Source organism: Apium graveolens, chromosome 5, assembly GCF_009905375.1.
Source record: "Apium graveolens cultivar Ventura chromosome 5, ASM990537v1, whole genome shotgun sequence".
NCBI classification, from domain to species: domain Eukaryota; kingdom Viridiplantae; phylum Streptophyta; class Magnoliopsida; order Apiales; family Apiaceae; genus Apium; species Apium graveolens.
Window position 1 is genome coordinate 271046402 of NC_133651.1, and position 22083 is coordinate 271068484.

Consider the following 22083-nt stretch of genomic DNA (forward strand, 5'->3'; position numbering starts at 1 on the left):
GCTCACAAACACTTGTGATTTGTTTCACTCCATAATTAGCCAAAGAATCCACCTTCATCATCAAAACCTTAAGCTGAGAAGCTATAGCAATAGCTGCATCCACCTCCAGAATTCCTGCTACCTTGCCTTGAGGTAGTCTCTGAGTTGGGTTCTGGTATTCATTAGAAGCCATCAGTTCAATCAATTCATAAGCTTCATCATAGCTTTTAGCCCATAAGGCTCCTCCTGATGCGGCATCAAGCATGGGTCTATAAGTAGCAACCAATCTATTATAAAAGCAGTTAATGATCATCCAGTCAGGCATCCCATGATGGGGACACTTTCTAAGCATCTCTTTGTAGTGATCCCAAGCCTCACATAAAGATTCTCTAGATTTCTGAGCAAATTGAGTAAGTGCATTTCTAATTTCAGCAATCTTCGCCATAGGAAAGAATTTAGTTAGGAACTTTTGAGCAAGATCCACCCATTTGGTGATAGACCCTGGTGGTAGAGAATGTAACCAGCACTTAGCTTTAACTCTCAGAGAGAATGGGAAAAGCTTTAACTTAATAGCATCTTCAAAAACTCCATTAAACTTGAAAGTGTCGCAGATCTCGATGAAATCTCTGATGTGCATGTTGGGGTTTTCTGTCGGAGAACCCCAAACTGAACTGAGTTCTGTATCATCTGAATTATACTCGACTTGATCTCAAAGGTGTTATCCGCGATGCCTGGTCGGTCAATGCTAGACTGAATATCATTAATCTTCGGTTGAGAGTAATCCATCAAAGCCTTCGTATTTGCTTCTGATTCTCCCATTACAATAAGAATTTGTTCTTCAAATTTCTCCTCGACAATAACTTCTTCAAAAACTTCCTTAGCTACTACAACTTCTTCCCCGACTTGATCCAGTGTTCTCTTACGAGACCAAGAACGCGTATGCATACACGCTCGCTAGAGTACCTGAAACACGACAAGCAAACAAGTATATAACAATGTCCGAGTCAATGAACTTTAACGACCACTGATGACAAACATATAAACTAAGAATTAACACCGAGTCCCCAGCAGCGGCCCCAAAAATTTGTTACGACAAAAACACGCGCTAATATTCACGCAAGTATATGCGATTGCAAGTAATATAACATTATTTCTATTTCATTCCCATAGAGACTGGTTTAGGTTAACTTAAGATTTATGCGCTTATGCAACAATGATATGGTTATTATTCAATGCTAAGACGAATAATAAATTGAGATTATTTATAACTAAGATTAAGTAACAAAATAAGCTAAGAATATTAACTAAGAGATTAATAAGGTTGATTTACTTATATAACACAGATTTGGGATTGTAACTTCATTACTACTTCATTCAATAACCTTTTTGTTCTTAACCTTAGCATGCAATGGTGATGACACTAATCAGATAACATGAAACTAGTAAAAGCCAACTTTTGTTGTACGAATATCCTACTACCAGAAATCCACAAAAGAGATAGAAGCTACATAGACACCAATTATATTGAGACCCTATATGTCTATAGAATTTGACAACATAACAGTTTAATGTGCAAGTTATCTATCGTGATTACATAGGGCAAGTAAGATGGTTAAAATTACTTACGAATCATGCGTAACAAATACATGAACCTATGCTAGCATGGAAAGTTCTAAACCTCTAAATTCATTATCGCTTCATTAGAGATTAACACACTATCTTATAAGTTCGTGACGCTCATAATACGAATAAGCACAACCAATACTAGGATATCATACAATCACCACACACTAAGGTATCAAAATATATTAACTATTGAAATCCATAAGTAAATTCGCTAGAACCCCATGATAATGATTAGCCCATAACCGAACTCATCATCACCGTGGGTTTCGATGAAAGCATGGTATAATAAACTAGGTCTTTATAAAATAAATAATAAATAAAGTACGGAATCCAGAGTACTAGGTTCAACAAAACAAGAAATGAGCATCCAAGATTACAACTTAAAACAAAGAATTACAAGAATAAAAAAATCTTCTTCTCCTTGGTTGAATTGTGCTATAGGTCTTCTTGTTGTCTTCTCCTTAAGCTTTGTTGCGTCTTGTTATGAAAAATGATCTTAAGTTATCTGTATATAGCAACCCTGATCAGCAGAGAAGTCCAGAAATTTATCTTCTATTCAAAACAGGATTCTTGAAACCCGACCTGGCGCGGCTGCGCGCTGATATTCAGTTTCTCTGGCGCGGTCACACGCTAGCACAGCGCGGGCGTGCTGACCTTCTGGAAAAACTCCTTTTGCTTATTTTTCTGGCTGGTTTGAGATGGTGATCCACGAGCTTTTATTCAAGACACCTTCCTAACACCATTTTAGCATCATTGCAATGCTAAACCTCATGATTTCTCCAACTATGCCTGAAATGCAAAAATACTACAAAACACATCAATTACACAAATAACTCGAGTACAAAACATCAATTAAAGCCTTTGTAGAACATAAATGCCACTTAACAGTTGCCTCCCAAGAAGCGCTTGGTTTACGTTGATAGCTTGACGTAGAATCCCGAGATCAAGTTGACAATAAAACGGCGCTAACCACCTCACGGTTTGTCGTATCCCCATAGTAATGCCTCAAACGCTGTCCATTCACCTTGAATGCCTCGTCCGGATCATTCGCAAAAATTTCCACCGCTCTATGTGGAAACACAGTTTTGACAACAAACGGCCTTGACCATCTCGACTTCAATTTTCCAGGAAAAAGACGAAGACGAGAGTTGAACAAAAGAACTTATTTCCCCAGCACAAATGATTTGAGCACTAGACCCCTATCGTGCCACCTCTTCACTTTTTCCTTATACATTTTGTTGTTCTCATACGCTTAAAGTCGGAACTCGTCGAGTTCATTCAATTGAAGCATCCTTTTTTTCCTAACTACAGTCAGATCAAGGTTCAGTTTCTTCAAAGCCCAATATGCCTTGTTCTCTAGCTCCACAGGCAAATGACATCCTTTACCATATACCAATTGAAACAGTGACATGCCTAGCGAAGTCTTCAATATTGTTCGATAAGCCCAAACAGCTTCATCTAGCTTCAAAGACCAATCTTTTCTCGATGGACATATAAGTTTTCCAGAATTTGCTTGATCTCTGTTAGACACCTCAGCTTGACCATTAGTCTGAGGATGGTAGGTTGTAGCAGTGCGATGATTCACATTATATCTTTGCATCATAGCAGTGAACTTGTGATTGCAGAAATGCGCTCCCTCGTCACTAATTATGACTCTTGGAGTCCCAAATCTTGTGAATATCTGCTTATGAAGAAAATTGAGCACTACCTTCACATCATTCGTTGGAAAAGCCTTGACTTCGACCCATTTTGATACATAATTAACCGCCAACAAGATATACTGATTATTGCAAGATGAGACAAATGGCCCCATGAAGTCAATTCCCCAAACATCGAAGACCTCAACCTCGAGAAGCATATTAAGAGGCATCTCATCCTTCTTTGACATATTACCAACACGCTGACAGCGATCATACTTCAAAATGAAATGATGCGCATCCTTAAATAATGTAAGCCAGAAGAATTCTTCTTGAAGGATGTGAGCTGTTATATTTTCTCCACCATAGTGCCCTCCATAAACAGTAGAACGGTAGTCTCGCAAGATACCCTCCGTCTCGTTGTATGAAATACATCTCCTGATGATTTGGTCAGCTCCTAGCCGAAATAAAAATGGCTAATCCCATATGTACCACTTAACCTCATGAAGAAACTTCTTCATTTGAGCAAAAGATAAGTCTGGGGGCATAATGTTGCTCACAAGATAGTTCACAATGTCTGCGAAGCAGGGTTCTTCTTCTTGCACCCTAAATAACTGCTCATCGGGAAAAGACTCATGTATCAATGTCTTGTCATGTGAAGCTGTACTTGGATCTTCTAACCGAGAGAGATGATCTGCAACTTGATTCTCAGTACCCTTCCTATCCTTGATCTTCAACTCAAACTCCTAAAGTAAAAGTACCCATCGAATCGATCTAGGCTTCGAGTCCTTTTTCGAGAAGAGAGAGCGAATCACAGCGTGATCAGTGAAAACTGTCACCTTCATCCCAAGAAAATAATATCAAAACTTCTCAAAACTGTAGATAATGGCTAAGAGTTCCTTCTCAGTAGTAGTGTAGTTCAGTTGAGCACCATTTAGGGTCTTACTAGCATAGTAGACCACATCAAATATATTGTTCTTCCTTTGCCCAAGAACCACTCGAACTACATAGACACTTGCATCACACATCATTTTCAAAGGCTCATTCCAATCAGGTGCAGTTATGACAGGTGCCGTGATCAAGCTCTTCTTTAATCTCTCAAAACCAGTTAGACACTCATCATCAAACTTGAAAGGGATATCTTTCTTTAGCAGATTGCACCACGGCTTCGAAATTTTAGAGAAGTCCTTGATGAACCACCGATAGAAACCCGCATGACCAAGAAAACTGCGGATTCCCTTAATAAAATTGGCGGAGGAAGGTTTTCAATGACCCCCACATTGGCTTTGTCCACCTCAAGACCTTTACTAGAGACCTTGTGCCCAAATGATGCCTTGTTGCACCATAAACTGAAATTTTTCCCAGTTGAGAACCAGATTGGTCTCAACACACCTTTTAAGAACTGTGCCAAGATTTTGCAAGCACTCGTCGAAAGAATCCCCGAACACAGAAAAATCATCCATGAACACCTCCACATTATGACCAATCATGTCCAAGAAGATTGCCATCACGCATCTCTAAAATATGGCAGGTGCACCACATAACTCAAAATAAACTCTTTTGAAGGCAAAAGTAACAAACGGACAAGTGAATGTAGTCTATTCCTGATCTTCTGTGTCACACCCCCAACTTTAACAGCAAAATAAATATAGCTATTACATCATTTTAATGAAGAATACATAACCAAATCCAAGATCTTACAGTTTAGGGTTTGGAACAGCCCAACACTACCAACTATTACATCTGAATACAAATACCGAGTCCTCACACAACTATTAATACTTATTCTACCTGAGCTCGAACATAAGCATCAGCATCACAGGTCTTACGGGCAGTCTGCTTGAATCTAAGCATAGCTGCTAGCGATAATATCAGGGTAAAGCAAGAAGTGAGCCGAATGCTCAACAAGTGCTAACAACACAACACAAAACATAAATTGAGATATACTTTTAAGAATGCCAATGGAAAGACATAACTAATGATAACGAGAGATAAAACTATGTGAGATGGTATCATTTTGCTTGTATCAAAACAATTTTAAAAAAAAATCATGTCTTAATCAAAATCATTTTATGACGCTACGGATTACAGCCGGTGATCAGCCGCGAAGTAATCCCGAACCTCGCTGGGTTCTAAAACATTAACGGGAATCCCTAGGCAACTTTTAAGCCTATTATAAGTGTGGAAAGGACTCGCGTCTCAATCCAGATCCACTATTCAAGAAAACATTTATCCCCCTTTGGGACTGAAAACCCATATTTTATTTATTTCAAAAGCTGATGCCAAATTGTAACAAAATCTCTTTTAACAGTACACATTTTTATGAAGGGAATATAGATCAACTCGAAACACGGGAAATATGGTACTAAATTTCAGGGCCATGATTCACAAAACTTTACTCTATTAGGGTAACCAAAAGGTTTTCATATGTCAGAACTTGGACAGGAAAATATGGTGAGACTAATGGATAATATGAAGGGGTAATGCCAAACTGGGCTTAAAGCAATGGTTTCTCGTCAAGGTACAGGTGTTGGATCATTAATAAGATAAGCTTCACGAATACTATGGGTGTTAAGGTAACGATCTTTAGCTCAGGATGAATGTATATATCAGAATTGTCAAGCTTTAGGATAGGAAAGAGGGTATCAATCAATGAGGAATCAGGTTGGTAAGTTTCTGACTATCAAAGTTCAAGGTAAGGTTCTATAGGGGTTCAAGTATCAGGATGAGATATCAATACTTAGGAATCATCATCATGTTAATCAAAAGGATCAATCAAGTAATATAACAACTCTTTATTTTATCATGGTATTTAACTATCATGAAGAGACTTTTGAACTACTTGTAATACATACTTGAGGGTTCATGGCATCTCTATGTAATTCAAAGATAAGCGAGAGATACGCTTGATTTAAACATATCAAAATGACTCAGGATAATTGCATCGATAAATATGAACTGTTTATAGTAAATATGAAGGTCAAGTTGAATCACTTGGCTTGAGATAGGCTGGTCTGGTCTGACTGGTAGGAGCAACTGGAGCTTCACTTGACTTTTATGGCAAGTTTTCCCTCGTCTCGAGATCCTACATAAATAATAATAATCCTCATTATAATATATTCTTACCATCTCAACCTATTTACAACCCGAAATTAAACACGGATGACACTTAGGCCTATATGCACTTAATTTATATCCACCTTTATATTTCAATTGTACACACGTAGCCACATAATCACATATCGTATATTAATACCAAATAACACCATAATGCAATACTAGGCTTGGATGATCTCGACTCACAACTTAAGTCACTTGGTCGCTAAACTGGACAAGATCTTCAAATTTTGGCTTCCTAACTCGATGTGCCTTTCCTAAATTATCCAAACCCTATTGACCCTCACTTGTGCCTTTTGCTCTACTGACCTTATACTATCTTACAACTATGGTGGTCAACATAATACTCACTTCTAAGTGTTCTAAAACTATGTGATAAGTGAAAGTGCTCACTGATGCAAATTTCAGAATGACAACTATGGTTTCTTGAGTACATTAGACACTCTTAAACTACAAGCTTTCCTTCAAAACTTTTACACAAAACTCTCCTGACCTAAGGGCATCTCACAAACTTGATGTGGCTCAAGGGCCTGGCTTGGGCCTTCTTGGGCCTAAGCTAAAAGTCCAAGGTTCCCCTGTTTTTCTGGGCAGAAAATGCCCTGACTTGAATTAACTTGCGACACATGGTTCTAACTCATATCTTATGAACTATGGTTGGAAAAAATTCTCTGACACTCCCTCTAACTAAGGCCCAGTTGGGCCTAATGAGGGCCTACCCATGACATGGTTAAATCTCCCTATTTCTAAGTTGCAACAAAACTGTCCCCTGCTGGACATATTTTGTTATTCTACTTGTGCACCTAACCAAATGACATGCAAACCTCCAACCAACTCCTAAAACCTTTTATATACTCTCAATACTAACTTCTGGTAGCTTGGGCCTCAAAGTGCACACCAATGACATAGTCAAAACTCACTCTAAACCTCAGGGTGCTATACTGATTTTTCTGCAGAAACTATAACTCTCATTTTCCAAGGTTTTGACTTGACAAACTCAACTAACAACAACTAAATACTTAAACCAAGACTTATACATGGCATTCTACTGAACTAACTCCCTTATTCTCAAAATAACCTTGGTGAGATCATCCTTACCTAAGGTACAATTATGGCAAAAGAAAAGAGACTACACTTCACAAATCACAAATCTTCATGCTTTTGAAACAACAAGATATATATTTTTATAAAAGATAACCACGAATTATTACCATGCAACAAGAAGCATAAATAAATATTAACACATTATTCCTACTGAAATTAAGGCTCACTAACAAAATCTTTCTAAATGATCAAAATCTTACAACATTCTAAGAGAAATCCACATGCATGCATGCCTTCGGGTTTTTCAAACCAAAACAACACATTTTCTACATATGTTCTATCATAATATTTACATGCAAGCCTTGCATAAGATATACCTAGATGATCACTTAGCATGCAAAGAGTTTTATCAAGACTTCACTAAGATTTTTATGTTATCATCACAAAAACAGACAAAGTGGAACATGACAACCAAAACACCATCCATTCGGCTCCTATCAAGTCATGGCCGAATGGATTAGGGTGAAAACAACAATTGCATGAGTGTAGAATACTCATGTCTAGCCATTCTCAACCCTTTGCTACTATAACTCATGGTGAAAGCCTTGAATTCACAAGAATCAAGGATATTCACTTGGAGTTTTAACAAAACACCACAATGCAAGGTCAACACATAAGTTTTTCTACTCTAAACTCTTAAGATATACAAGAACAACATGTAGGGAGTAGGATTACTTGATAATAGGATGATTGTTTGAGTGAGAAATGAAGAAAGAAGGGGATGGGGGCTCGGTTTTTGGGAATTGCCGAGAGGGGAGGGGGAAAAATCGAGAGGAGGGGGAGGAAATGAGGAGTGTGGAAATGGTGGGGTGAATGTGGAGTAATAATCATGTTAGTTTGGTTTTTATTTGGCCAAAAGTGAGTGGATTTGAGATTTTACAAGAGTAACCTTCCAATATAGTTAGGTAGATTTACATGCAAGGGTAAAGGGGTAATTTGGTTAGTAGAATGAAAGTGAGTGGGGTTGGAAATGTCTTCCTTGCCCCTTAGTTGAATTGGAAGAGTATTTGCATGCAAGGGTATCCATGTAATTTGCTAATTATAACAAATAAAATTTATAAAGATTTATTTTTATAAAATAAAATACAAGTTCAAAAATTATAAAATTTATGTCATAAAATAACTTGGATTTTTAGAGACTTTATAAAATCATTTTCAAAATTTGTGAACAAAATACCTTTTAAAAGAAAATTTTTCCAAAGCTTAAAATATTCCTTATAAATCAAAAATAAAGAAATTAAATAAACTCTTGCTTTGAAAAATCATATACTACACAAAGCAAATTTATAATGCAGAAATTTTCACTCACACTAGCGTACAATCATTGAATATATTTTCATTTGACTTTAATATTATAGCCAATCCACAAATAATATTACATAAAATGTCGGTCGTAACATCATCTCCCCCTTAAGGGATTCTGTCCCCAGAATCTAAGAGAAAAAATGAGGATGCCGGGAACGCATATCAGACTCTAACTCCCAAGTCGACTCTTCGACCTTAGGGTTCCTCCAAAGTACTTTTACTAACTTTACTGACTTATTTCTAAGACTCTTTACTTGCCAGTCGAGTATTTTCACCAGTTGCTCCACAAATGATAGGTCTGCCTGAATTTCTACAGGTTCATATTCTATCACATGGCTAGCGTCAGGATTGTACTTCTTAAGCAACAACACATGGAATACATTATGCACATGCTGATACTGAGGTGGTAAGGCCAACTCATAGGCCACCTTTCCCACTTGACTCAAAATCTCAAAAGGACCTATGTATCTAGGTGCTAACTTCCCTTTCTTGCCAAAATCTCATCAACCCTTTTCTAGGTGACACCTTCAGCAACACAGCTTCGCCAATTTGGAATTGAACGTCCTTACGCGCTGGATCCGCATACTTCCTCTGTCTATCTTGAGCAGCAAGCAACCTTTTCTGAATTAACTTGACCGAGTCATGCAACTGTTGTACCAATTCCGAGCCGAGAATTCTTCCTTCTCCCACTTCATCCCAACTTGTTGGTGATCTACATTTTCGCTCATACAAAGCTTCGTATGGTGGCATGCCGATACTGGAATGATAGCTGTTGTTGTAAGAGAATTCAATCAACGGCAAATGGTCGTCCCAACTTCCTGCAAAATCGATTGCACAACTGCGCAACATGTCTTCAATCGTTTGAATTGTCCTTTTACTCTGGCCATCAGTTTGCGGGTGGTACGCCGTGCTCATATTCAACTTTGTGCCAAGACATTCCTGAAATTGCTTCCAGAATCTCGAGTTAAATCGGGGATCTCTGTCTGAAACTATTGATACAGGTACTCCATGCCTTAGTACGATTTCGCGAACATACAGATGAACCAACTTGTCCAGTGATGACTTTTCATTTATTGGAAGGAAATGCGCCGACTTCGTAAGACGATCAATTATAACCCATATTGTGTCATATCCGGATTTCGTTTGCGGTAGTCCCACTATAAAGTCCATAGCGATATTTTCCCATTTCCATTCTGGAACCTTCAGGGGCTGAATTAATCCGCTTGGTCGTTGATGTTCTGCCTTTACTCTCTGACAAGTATAGCACTTCGTAACCCATTCTGCCACGTCTCGCTTCATATTTGGCCACCAAAAGTTCTTCTTTAAGTCTCGATACATCTTGGTGCTTCCTGGGTGGATTGAAAATTTCGAATTGTGGGCTTCATGGAGAATCTCATTCTTTAATTCAGGTATACGGGGAATCCATATTTTGGATGAAAACCTTAGTATCCCTTGCTCATCCCTTTGAGTATTAATCTCCTCTCCAGATAACTGATTCTTCTCTTTTTCCATTACTTCCTCTTGACACTTCTTTATCTTTTCCACTAGTGTTGGCTGAAAGGTCATTGCACGACAAACTTCCTCGACTTTTTCATAAGCACAAAGTTCCAATTCCAATCTTTCGATTTCTTCAGATAACTCTTTTGATGTTATCATCATATTCAATCTTTCCTTCCTACTCAGAGCATCGGCCACTACGTTCGCCTTTCCAGGATGGTAATTTATCGAACAATCATAGTCCTTGATCAATTCCAGCCATCTCCTCTGCCTCATATTGAGCTCTTTTTGAGTAAAAATGTACTTTAAACTCTTGTGATCCGTGTAGATTTCACACTTCTCTCCATAGAGGTAATGTCTCCAGATCTTGAGTACGAACACTATGGCGGCTAGTTCCAAGTCATGCGTCGGGTACTTTAACTCATGCGGCTTCAACTGTCTTGACGCATATGCGATCACTTTACTGTGTTGCATCAACACACAACCCAAACCCTTATGTGAAGCGTCGCTGAATATTACAAAATTCCCTTGATCATCTGGAAGTACCAACACCGGAGCTGTTACCAACTTCTGCTTTAACTCTTGAAAGCTATCTTCACATTCTGCACTCCATTCAAACTTTTGATTCTTTCTGGTTAACTTGGTCAATGGCGTGGCGATCTTCAAGAAATCCTTGACGAATCTTCTATAGTATCCGGCCAATCCTAGAAAACTTCGCACTTCCGTAGGAGTCTTTGGCCTCTCCCAACTCATAACTGCCTCAATCTTTGTCGGATCCACTTTAACTCCCTCATTTCCAATAACATGCCCCAAAAATTGAACTTCCTTTAACCAAAACTCACATTTGGTAAACTTGGCATACAACTTCTCTTGTCAGAGTATCTCCAATGCTATCCAGAGGTGCTGCTTATGTTCTTCTTCCGACTTAGAATAAATAAGGATGTCATCAATGAATACCATGACAAATTTGTCCAAATACTTCTTAAATACCCGATTCATCAGATCCATAAATGCGGTCGGAGCGTTGGTCAATCCAAATGGAATTACTAGGAATTCATAATGCCCATATTTGGTCCTGAATGCGGTCTTAGGAATATCTTCTTCTTTGATCTTTAATTGATGGTATCCCAATCTCAAATCAATCTTCGAAAAGCATTTTGCTCCCTTCAACTGATCAAAAAGGTCATCTATCCTTGGTAGCGGGTAGCGGTTCTTGATCGTCACCTTATTCAACTCCCGGTAATCTATGCATAGACGCATACTCCCATCTTTCTTCCTTACAAACAGAACAAGTGCTCCCCATGGTGACGTACTTGGTCGTATCACTCCTTTATCCAATAATTCTTGTAGCTGGCTCGCCAACTCTTTCATTTCTGCTGGTGCCATCCTATATGGGGCCTTTGAAACTGGTTCCGTGCCTGGAGCAAGGTTGATCTCAAACTCAATTTGTCGATCTGGTGGTAAGCCTGATAGTTCATCAGGAAACACATCGGGGAACTCGTTAACTACAGGAATATCTTCCATTCTGAGGCTGTCTCTCTCTGAATCCACTACATATTCTAGGAACGACTCACAACCTTTTCTAAGTAACTTCTTAGCCTGAACAACTGTAAGAAATAGTTGCTCTTGCCTCTGCCCCTTAAATACTACCTTCTCTCCACTCTTCGTCTTTAAATACACTCTCTTGGTCTTACAATTTATTTGAGCGCTATTCTCTCCTAACCAATCCATTCCTAAAATTATATCAAACTCTCCCAACTTGAAGAGTATCAAGTCGGCTGAAAACTTATACCCCGAAATATCAATCTCACACTTTGGACAAAATTGATTCACAGGAATCTTCTCTTGGTTCGTAATTACCACATTTACTACCTCACTCATAACCATTTTATCACATTGGAGCTTATCAACAAAAGATTCTGATATGAAAGATCTTGTTGCTCCCGAATCAATCAATACTTTAGCTTTGACATTATTGAGTAAAAGTGTACCTGCTATCACCTCAGAATTCTGAACAGCATCCTTCATCTTCAAATCAAATGTCCTTGCTGTTGCTTGCGGGGTTGGTGCAGGTGGTGGAGGTAATGCCAATATCTCAGTTGTCACGCTTGCACTGGTACTTGCCACGTTCATCAGAGCTTTGACTAGTCCGGTTGTCTTACACTCCCTAGCCATGTGTCCAGTCTTCCCACACTTGTCGCATGTAACTCCTGGCTTCGGCATCTTGCACTCATTCGCCAAATGTCCCTTCTGATTGCACCTATAACAGGTCATGCTCAGCTTATTGCATACTCCGGGGTGCCTTCTTCCACAGTGCTTGCATTCCGGTCTCTGGAACCTGTTTTCTCCAACTTGCCCTTGGCTTGCCTGGTTGTTCCCTTTTGATTCTTGCCTTTTGCCCAAATTTCCCTTCTTTTGAAAATTTCCGCCCTTCTAGAAACCAATCCTCTTTATATTCCGATCTTGCGAACTTCCAGCTTCAGAATTTTCTCCATAAAATGGAACCTTCCTCTTCTTGTTATCCCTCTCTTTCCTTGACTGCATCCCATTATTCTCAATCAAAGCAGCTTTCTGTACTACTCCCGCATAAGTTTCAAGCTCAAACATAGCCACCCTATCTCTGATCCAAGGCTCCAATCCTTGCTGAAATTTCTTTGCTTTTTCCTCCTCAGTGCTGGTATACTTTGTCACAAACCTTGACAACTCAGTGAACTTCTTCTCATACTCCAATACAGTCATGTTCCCTTGCTTCAACTCAAGAGATTTTAGCTCCATCTGATTCTGCATGTACTTAGGGTAATACTTGTCCAGAAATAGCTTCTTAAATCTCTCCCAAGAAACCTACTGAGTGACTTCCATAGCCTTTACTGATTCCCACCAATAGATGACTTCTCCCTTCAAGAAGTAAGTAGCATATGGCGTCTTCTGCTCGTCTCCTAACTGTACCAACTCAAAAGCCCTTTCCATCTCCTTGATCCATGTGTTAGCTATCACTGGATCAGTGGTATCATGAAATGCAGGTGGATTCACATTCTGAAAAGCCTTGAAGGTGACAATTTGTCTAGGTGGTACTGGTGGTTCAGGTGGTTGGTGTGGCTCACGGTTATCGTGGTTTTCAATTCGTTGTTGAAGAGTTAGTTGTTGTTGAGCTATAGCATTGGTTTGTTGTTGCAAGGTTTCCAGTAGTCGAAGAATATTTGGGTCTATGGTGGAGGTGGTTGTTGGGTTCTTCTTTTTGGGAGGCATGATCCTGAAATAAGAGTTGTATCAAAACATATATGAATGATAAAATGATTCGAGGGTATCGCATGGCATTCTCATTTACATATGGGGTCAAGTTTCCAAATTAAGCAGATATGATGATAAAAACATAAAATAACAGTTGAGAGCAAATGGAACAATAGCACATAATTATTGAAATTTTAAAGGTCACAGTACATAGGATTGGGACATAGTCTGATTCTAGGAATAACAAGCTTATTTAAAGGAAAAACGGAAACAACTGGGGATTCCATAGAGTCTGATAGTACAACAACATGAAAGGTAAATGGAAAGAACTAAGGCTCCACTCCATCTGAACGGGGCTTGGTAGTCTTTTCCTCTCGAAGCGTCTTCACAATGCTCTGAAGCTCATCTGCCACCATCTGAATGATATACTGGCTGATACGGTCCCGGTGCGCTGGCATCTCCTCAAGCTTAGTGTTGACGTACTGAACCAAGGTCTCAAGTCTCGCAGTCATCTGCTCCTTGGGCTTCCCTTCGTAGTTTCGGCTGTCCGGATACACGTTCTTCAGTCGGTCTATCAATCGGTCGTACTTGCCCTGAAGCATGTCGAACTCGCGCCTCAACTCAGCATACACTGTGAAAGCAATAGTGTCGTCTGACCCAGAGGATGACGAGGAATGCGCCCTTTGCTGACAACCAATAAGAGGAGTATTAATAATAATTTACTTAACCTACTCCCTCGCATAATATCTATAACCTACACACAAATCTTATAACCTATTTGGGCTGTCCAGGGACTCTAAACCATAGCTCTGATACCAAAACCTGTCACACCCCCAACTTTAACAGCAAAATAAATATAGCTATTACATCATTTTAATGAAGAATACACAACCAAATCCAAGATCTTACAGTTTAGGGTTTGGAACAGCCCAACACTACCAACTATTACATCTGAATACAAATACCGAGTCCTCACACAACTATTAATACTTATTCTACCTGAGCTCGAACATAAGCATCGGCATCACAGGTCTTACGGGCAGTCTGCTTGAATCTAACCATAGCTGCTAGCTGTAATATCAGGGTAAAGCAAGAAGTGAGCCGAATGCTCAACAAGTGCTAACAACACAACACAAAACATAAATCGAGATATACTTTTAAGAATGCCAATGGAAAGACATAACTAATGATAACGAGAGATAAAACTATGTGAGATGGCATCATTTTGCTTGTATCAAAACAATTTAAATAAAAAATCATGTCTTAATCAAAATCATTTTATGACGCTACAGATTACAGCCGGTGATCAGCCGCGAAGTAACCCCGAACCTCGCTGGGTTCTAAAACATTAATGGGAATCCCTAGGCAAATTTAAGCCTAATATAAGTGTGGAAAGGACTCGCGTCTCAGTCCAGATCCACTATTCAAGAAAACATTTATCCCCCTTTGGGACTGAAAACCCATATTTTATTTATTTCAAAAGCTGATACCGAATTGTAACAAAATCTCTTTTAACAGTACACATTTTTATTATGGGAATATAGATCAACTCGAAACACGGGAAATATGGTACTAAATCTCAGGGCCATGATTCACAAAACTTTACTCTATTAGGGTAACCAAAAGGTTTTCATATGTCAGAACTTGGACAGGAAAATATGGTGAGACTAATGGATAATATGAAGGGGTAATGCCAAACTGGGCTTAAAGCAATGGTTTCTCGTCAAGGTACAGGTGTTGGATCATTAAGAAGATAAGCTTCACGAATACTATGGGTGTTAAGGTAATGATCTCTAGCTCAGGATGAATGTATATATAAGAATTGTCAAGCTTTAGGATAGGAAAGAGGGTATCAATTAATGAGGAATCAGGTTGGTAAGTTTCTGACTATCAAAGTTCAAGGTAAGGTTCTATAGGGGTTCAAGTATCAGGATGAGATATCAATACTTAGGAATCATCATCATGTTAATCAAAAGGATCAATCAAGTAATATAATAACTCTTTATTTTATCATGGCATTTAACTATCATGAAGAGACTTTTGAACTACTTGCAATACATACTTGAGGGTTCATGGCATCTCTATGTAATTCAAAGATAAGCGAGAGATACACTTGATTTAAACATATCAAAATGACTCAGGATAATTGTATCGATAAATATGAACTGTTTATAGTAAATATGAAGGTCAAGTTGAATCACTTGCCTTGAGATAGGCTGGTCTGGTCTGACTGGTAGGAGCAACTGGAGCTTCACTCGACTTTTATGGCAAGTTTTCCCTCGTCTCGAGATCCTACATAAATAATAATAATCCTCATTATAATATATTCTTACCATCTCAACCTATTTACAACCCGAAATTAAACACGGATGGCACTTAGGCCTATATGCACTTAATTTATATCAACCTTTATATTTCAATTGTACACACATAGCCACATAATCACATATCGTATATTAATACCAAATAACACCATAATGCAACACTAGGCTTGGATGATCTCGACTCACAACTTAAGTCACTTGGTCGCTAAACTGGACAAGATCTTCAAATTTTGGCTTCCTAACTCGATGTGCCTTTCCTAAATTATCCAAAACCTATTGACCCTCACTTGTGCCTTTTGCTTTACTGACCTTATACTATCTAACAACTATGGTGGTCGACCTAATACTCACTTCTAAGTGTTCTAAAACTATGTGATAAGTGAAAGTGCTCACTGGTGCAAATTTCAGAATGACAACTATGGTTTCTTGAGTACATTAGACACTCTTAAACTACAAGCTTTCCTTCAAAACTTTTACACAAGACTCTCCTGACCTAAAAGGCATCTCAAAAACTTGATGTGGCTCAAGGGCCTCGCTTGGGCCTTCTTGGGCCTAAGCTAAAAGTCCAAGGTTCCCCTGTTTTTCTGGGCAGAAAATGCCCTGACTTGAATTAACTTGCGACACATGGTTCTAACTCATATCTTATGAACTATGGTTGGAAAAACTTCTCTGACACTCCCTCTAACTAAGGCCCAGTTGCGCCTAATGAGGGCCTACCCATGACATGGTCAAATCTCCCTATTTCTAAATTACAACAAAACTGTCCCCTGCTGGACAGATTTTGTTATTCTACTTGTGCACCTAACCAAATGACATGCAAACCTCCAACCAACTCCTAAAACCTTTTATATACTCCCAATACTAACTTCTGGTATCTTGGGCCTCAAAGTGCACACCAATGACATGGTCAAAACTCACTCTAAACCTCAGGGTGCTATACTGATTTTTCTGCAGAAACTATAACTCTCATTTTCCAAGGTTTTGACTTGACAAACTCAACTAACAACAACTAAATACTTAAACCAAGACTTATACATGGCATTCTACTGAACTAACTGCCTTATTCTCAAAATAACCTTGGTGAGATCATCCTTACCTAAGGTACAATTATGGCAAAAGAAAAGAGACTACACTTCACAAATCACAAATCTTCATGCTTTTGAAACAACAAGATATATATTTTTATAAAAGATAACCACGAATTATTACCATGCAACAAGAAGCATAAATCAATATTAACACATTATTCCTACTGAAATTAAGGCTCACTAACAAAATCTTTCCAAATGATCAAAATCTTACAACATTCTAAGAGAAATCCACATGCATGCATGCCTTCGGGTTTTTCAAACCAAAACAACACATTTTCTACATATGTTCTATCATAATATTAACATGCAAGCCTAGCATAAGATATACCTAGATGATCACTTAGCATGCAAAGAGTTTTATCAAGACTTCACTAAGATTTTCATGTTATCATCACAAAAACACACAAAGTGGAACATGACAACCAAAACACCATCCATTCGGCTCCTATCAAGTCATGGCCGAATGGATTAGGGTGAAAACAACAATTGCATGAGTGTAGCATACTCATGTCTAGCCATTCTCAACCCTTTGCTACTATAACTCATGGTGAAAGCCTTGAATTCACAAGAATCAAGGATATTCATTTGGAGTTTTAACAAAACACCACCATGCAAGGTCAACACATAAGTTTTTCTACTCTAAACTCTTAAGATATACAAGAACAACATGTAGGGAGTAGGATTACTTGATAATAGGATGATTGTTTGAGTGAGAAATGAAGAAAGAAGGGGATGGGGGCTCGGTTTTTGGGAATTGCCGAGAGGGGAGGGGGAAAAACCGAGAGGAGGGAGAGGAAAGGAGGAGTGTGGAAATGGTGGGGTGAATGTGGAGTAATAATCATGTTAGTTTGGTTTTTATTTGGCCAAAAGTGAGTGGATTTGAGATTTTACAAGAGTAACTTTCCAATATAGTTAGGTAGATTTGCATGCAAGGGTAAAGGGGTAATTTGGTTAGTAGAATGAAAGTGAGTGGGGTTGGAAATGTCTTCCTTGCCCCTTAGTTGAATTGGAATAGTATTTGCATGCAAGGGTAGCCATGTAATTTGCTAATTATAACAAATAAAATTTATAAAGATTTATTTTTATAAAATAAATACAAGTTCAAAATTTATAAAATTTATGTCATAAAATAACTTGGATTTTTAGAGACTTTATAAAATCATTTTCAAAATTTGTGAACAAAATACCTTTTAAAAGAAAATTTTTCCAAAGCTTAGAATATTCCTTATAAATCAAAAATAAAGAAATTAAATAAACTCTTGCTTTGAAAAATCATATACTACACAAAGCAAATTTATAATGCAGAAATTTTCACTCACACTAGTGTACAATCATTGAATATATTTTCATTTGACTTTAATATTATACCCAATCCACAAATAATATTACATAAAATGTCGGTCGTAACATTGTGGAGCGATGCAAATTTGATTATAACCTGAATAGCCATCCAGAAGACAATAGTATTCATGCCCAGCCAACCTGTCAAGTATCTGATCAATAAAAGGAAGAGGGAAGTGATCTTTCCTCGTGGCCTTATTCGGCTTCCTGTAATCCATGTAAACTCTCCACCCCGTGGCTGTTCGAGTAGGAATGAGCTCATTCTTTTCATTAGCAACCATGGTGATGCCTCCTTTCTTCGGCACACACTGAACTGGGCTTACCCAAGAACTGTCAGAAATAGGATAAATAATGCCTTCGTCTAGCCACTTAAGAATTTCTTTCTTCACAACCTCCTTCATGATCAGATTTAGCCTTCCCTATTGCTCAACAGTCGGCTTGTTTCCTTCCTCTAGAAGAATTTTATTCATGTCATAAAAAGGGTTGATTCCCTTAATATCTGCTATAGTCCATCCAAATACCGATTTAAACTCTCTCAGAATTCTCAAGAGCTTTTCCTCATCACTACCTAAAAGGTCAGATGCAATAATAACAGGTAACGTAGATGCATCACCTGAAAATGCATACCTCAAGTGTTCAGGAAAAGGTTTAAACTCGAGTGTAAGAGCTTCCTCCATAGATGGCTTGAGACGCCCCTCAGCATTTTTGAGTTCTGGCAATCCAAGAGATTCAAAAGGCATATCCAACCTTCACTTCCAAGAAAAGCATTCAAATACTGCAACTGCTCATCACCTTCATCATCTTCACTATCTGAATTCCCCATCAAGGCTTTCTCTAAGGCATCAGACCTTAGCATTTGATCAAGTTATGAAGTAACCACTGAATCGACCAATTCGACCTTTAAGCACTCCTCTTTATCAGTATGGAGTTTCATGGGATTGAAAAGATTAAAGGTCCCATCCTGATCCAGTACTCGCATAGTGAGCTCACCCTTTTGCATATCAATCAAGGTTCGTCCAGTAGCCAAAAATGGTCTTCTCAAGATTATGTGAATCTTTTTATCCTCCTCGAAATCAAGAATTACAAAGTTAGTAAGAAAGATGAGTTTGTCCACCTTGACCAAGACATCCTCCACAATGCCTCGTGGATATGTAATAGAACGATCGGTTGAACCTATTCGTTTCAGATCCAAAATCGAAATGACCCCCCGAATTCTTCGCGGTTGTGAGATACAATAAAATTCCCAACTACAAGGACATATATGTAGGCTTTGGATCAGGTAACCCCAACTTTTTGAATATAGACAAAGGCATCGGATTGATGCTAGCTCCCAAATCACACAAACACTTGTCGAACGATAGGTTTCCGATGGTGCAAAGAATAGTGAAGCTTCCAGGATCTTTAAGCTTCAGATGCAACTTCTGTTATAGCACAGCACTACAATCCTCCGTGAGAGCAAGGGTCTCTAAGTCATCAAGCTTCACTTTCCTAGAGAGAATACCTTTCATAAACTTCGTATAGCTAGGCATATGTTCAAGAGCTTCAGCGAAAGGTATGTTGATATGAAGTTTCTTGAACACCTCTAGAAACTTAGCAAATTGCTTATCCTACTTTTGCTTCTACAGCCTCTTAGGAAAATAAGATGGAGGATAGACATGTTTCTCCCCTGTATTACCCTCAGGAGGAGTGTGTTCCACAGTTTTCTTCCCTGATTCCACTTCTGCTTCCTTCTGCATATCTTCTTCAGCCAAGACTTCATCTTCTGAAACTTGAGATTTTTCAGGGCTTGCAACCTTCCTAGACCTCAATATAATTGCCTTAACCTACTCCTTAGCTTCCCTCTTGCCTGGAACTTCTGTGTCACTAGGGAGTGTACCAGGTTGTCGATTCAACAAAGCATTGGCAATCTGCCCAATTTGATTCTCCAGAGTCTTGATAGAAGCCGCTTGGCTCTTGCACATGAGCCTCAACTCCACCAATTCTTATTTTTCATTAGATTGACTTGTACTTCCATGCGGTAGTTGTTAAAGTTGGAGTTGTTGTCTTGGTATATATTGTGGTTGTTGAAAACCAGGAGGGTTGAATTATTTTGCTGCATACTGCTGAAAAGGCTGTTGCAATGTATTATGATTCTTACTCTAGCTGAAGTTAGGATGGTTGCGGTTGTTGGGATGATAAGTGGCTGGAACTGGTTGCCGCGACCTCTAAATGTTGCTCCCAAACTGATCTTATTCACTAGATATAGCGCACTACTCCATCTCATGCGCACCAGCACAAAGCTCACAAACACTTGTGATCTGATTAACTCCATAATTAGCCAAAGAATCCACCTTCATCGTTAAAGCCTTAAGCCGGGAAGCTATAGCAGTAGCTGTATCCACCTCCAGAATTCCTGCTATCTTGCCTTGAGGTAGTCTTTGAGTTGGGTTCTGATATTCAGTAGTAGCCATCAGTTCAATCAACTCATAAGCTTCATCGTAGCTTTTAGCCCATAAGGCTCCTTCTAATGCTGCATCGAGCATGGGTCTAGACTGTGCTTCCAAACCATTATAAAAGTAGTTTATAATCATTTAGTCAGGCATCCCATGATGAGGACACTTCCTAAGCATCTCCTTATAGCGCTCCCAAGCTTCACACAAAGACTCTCCCGATTGCTGAGCAAATTGAGTAAGAGCGTTCCTGATTGCAGCTGTCTTTTCCATAGGGAAGAATTTAGTAAGAAACTTCTGAGCAAGATCTTCCCAAGTAGTAATAGAGCCTGGTGGTAGAGAATGCAACCAACACTTAGCTTTATCCCTCAGAGAGAATGGGAAAAGCCTCAGCTTTATAGCATCTTCAGAAATATTGTTGAACTTGAAAGTGTCGCAGTTCTCGATGAAATCTCTAATGTGCATGTTGGGATCTTCCGTTGGGGAACCCCCAAACTGGACTAAGTTCTACTTCATCTGAATCGTGCTAGATTTGATTTCAGAAGTATTAGCCGTGATGAATGGTCTGATAATGCTAGACTGAATATCATTGATCTTCGGCTGAGAATAATCCATTAAAGCTTTCAGATTCGCTACTGGTTCTCCCATTGCAATAATAGCTTATTCTTCAACTTTCTCAACTTCTTCAAAAATCTCTTCAACTACTTCGACTTCTTCCTCCGCTTTATCTAGTGTTCTCTTGCGAGATCGAGAACGCGTTAGAATAACGCTCTCTAGAGTACCCGGAAAAAAAAAGCAAACAAGTAAGTAAAATATCTGAGTCAGTGAACTTCAATGACCACTGATTTCAAGCACATAAACTAAAAATTAACACCGAGTCCCCGGCAGCGGTGCCAAAAACTTGTTAGGATGAAAAGACGCGCTAAAATTACACGCAAGAATACTCGTTCGTAAGTAGTATAAGATATCAATCAGATTCTTTCCCACAGAGACTGGTTTAGGTTAACTTCTATTTATGCACTTATGCAACAATGGTATGGCTATCGTTCAATGCTAAGACAATAACAAGTGGAGATTTATCATAACTAAGGTTAAACTAACATGCAAATAACTAAGAGATTAAAAGGTTGATTTAACTATATGAGACAAACATGAGATTCTAACTTCATTAAATACTTCATTCAAAGTCATTGTTCTTAACCTTAACATGTGGTGGTGATGACAACTAATCAGATAACATGAAACTAGTAAACGCTAACTTTCATTGTACGAATATCCTACTACCAGACATCCATAAAAGAGATAGAAGCTGAATAGACACCACTTATGTTGAGACCCTATATGTCTATAGAATTTGACAACATAAAGCTTTAATGAACAAGTTATCTATCATGATTACATAGGGAAA

The 22083-nt window shown here is 38.7% G+C and overlaps 2 non-coding genes across 2 annotated transcripts; both read left to right on the plus strand.

The window, feature by feature from the left end:
• The first annotated feature begins 302 nt into the window (after positions 1 to 302).
• LOC141662309 (small nucleolar RNA R71) lies at positions 303 to 409 on the plus strand. Its single transcript, XR_012550430.1, has one exon. It is a non-coding gene; the product is annotated as a small nucleolar RNA R71 (small nucleolar RNA).
• A 20417-nt stretch (positions 410 to 20826) lies between these two features.
• On the plus strand, positions 20827 to 20933 carry LOC141663279 (small nucleolar RNA R71). Its single transcript, XR_012551356.1, has one exon. It is a non-coding gene; the product is annotated as a small nucleolar RNA R71 (small nucleolar RNA).
• The last annotated feature ends 1150 nt before the right edge of the window (positions 20934 to 22083 follow it).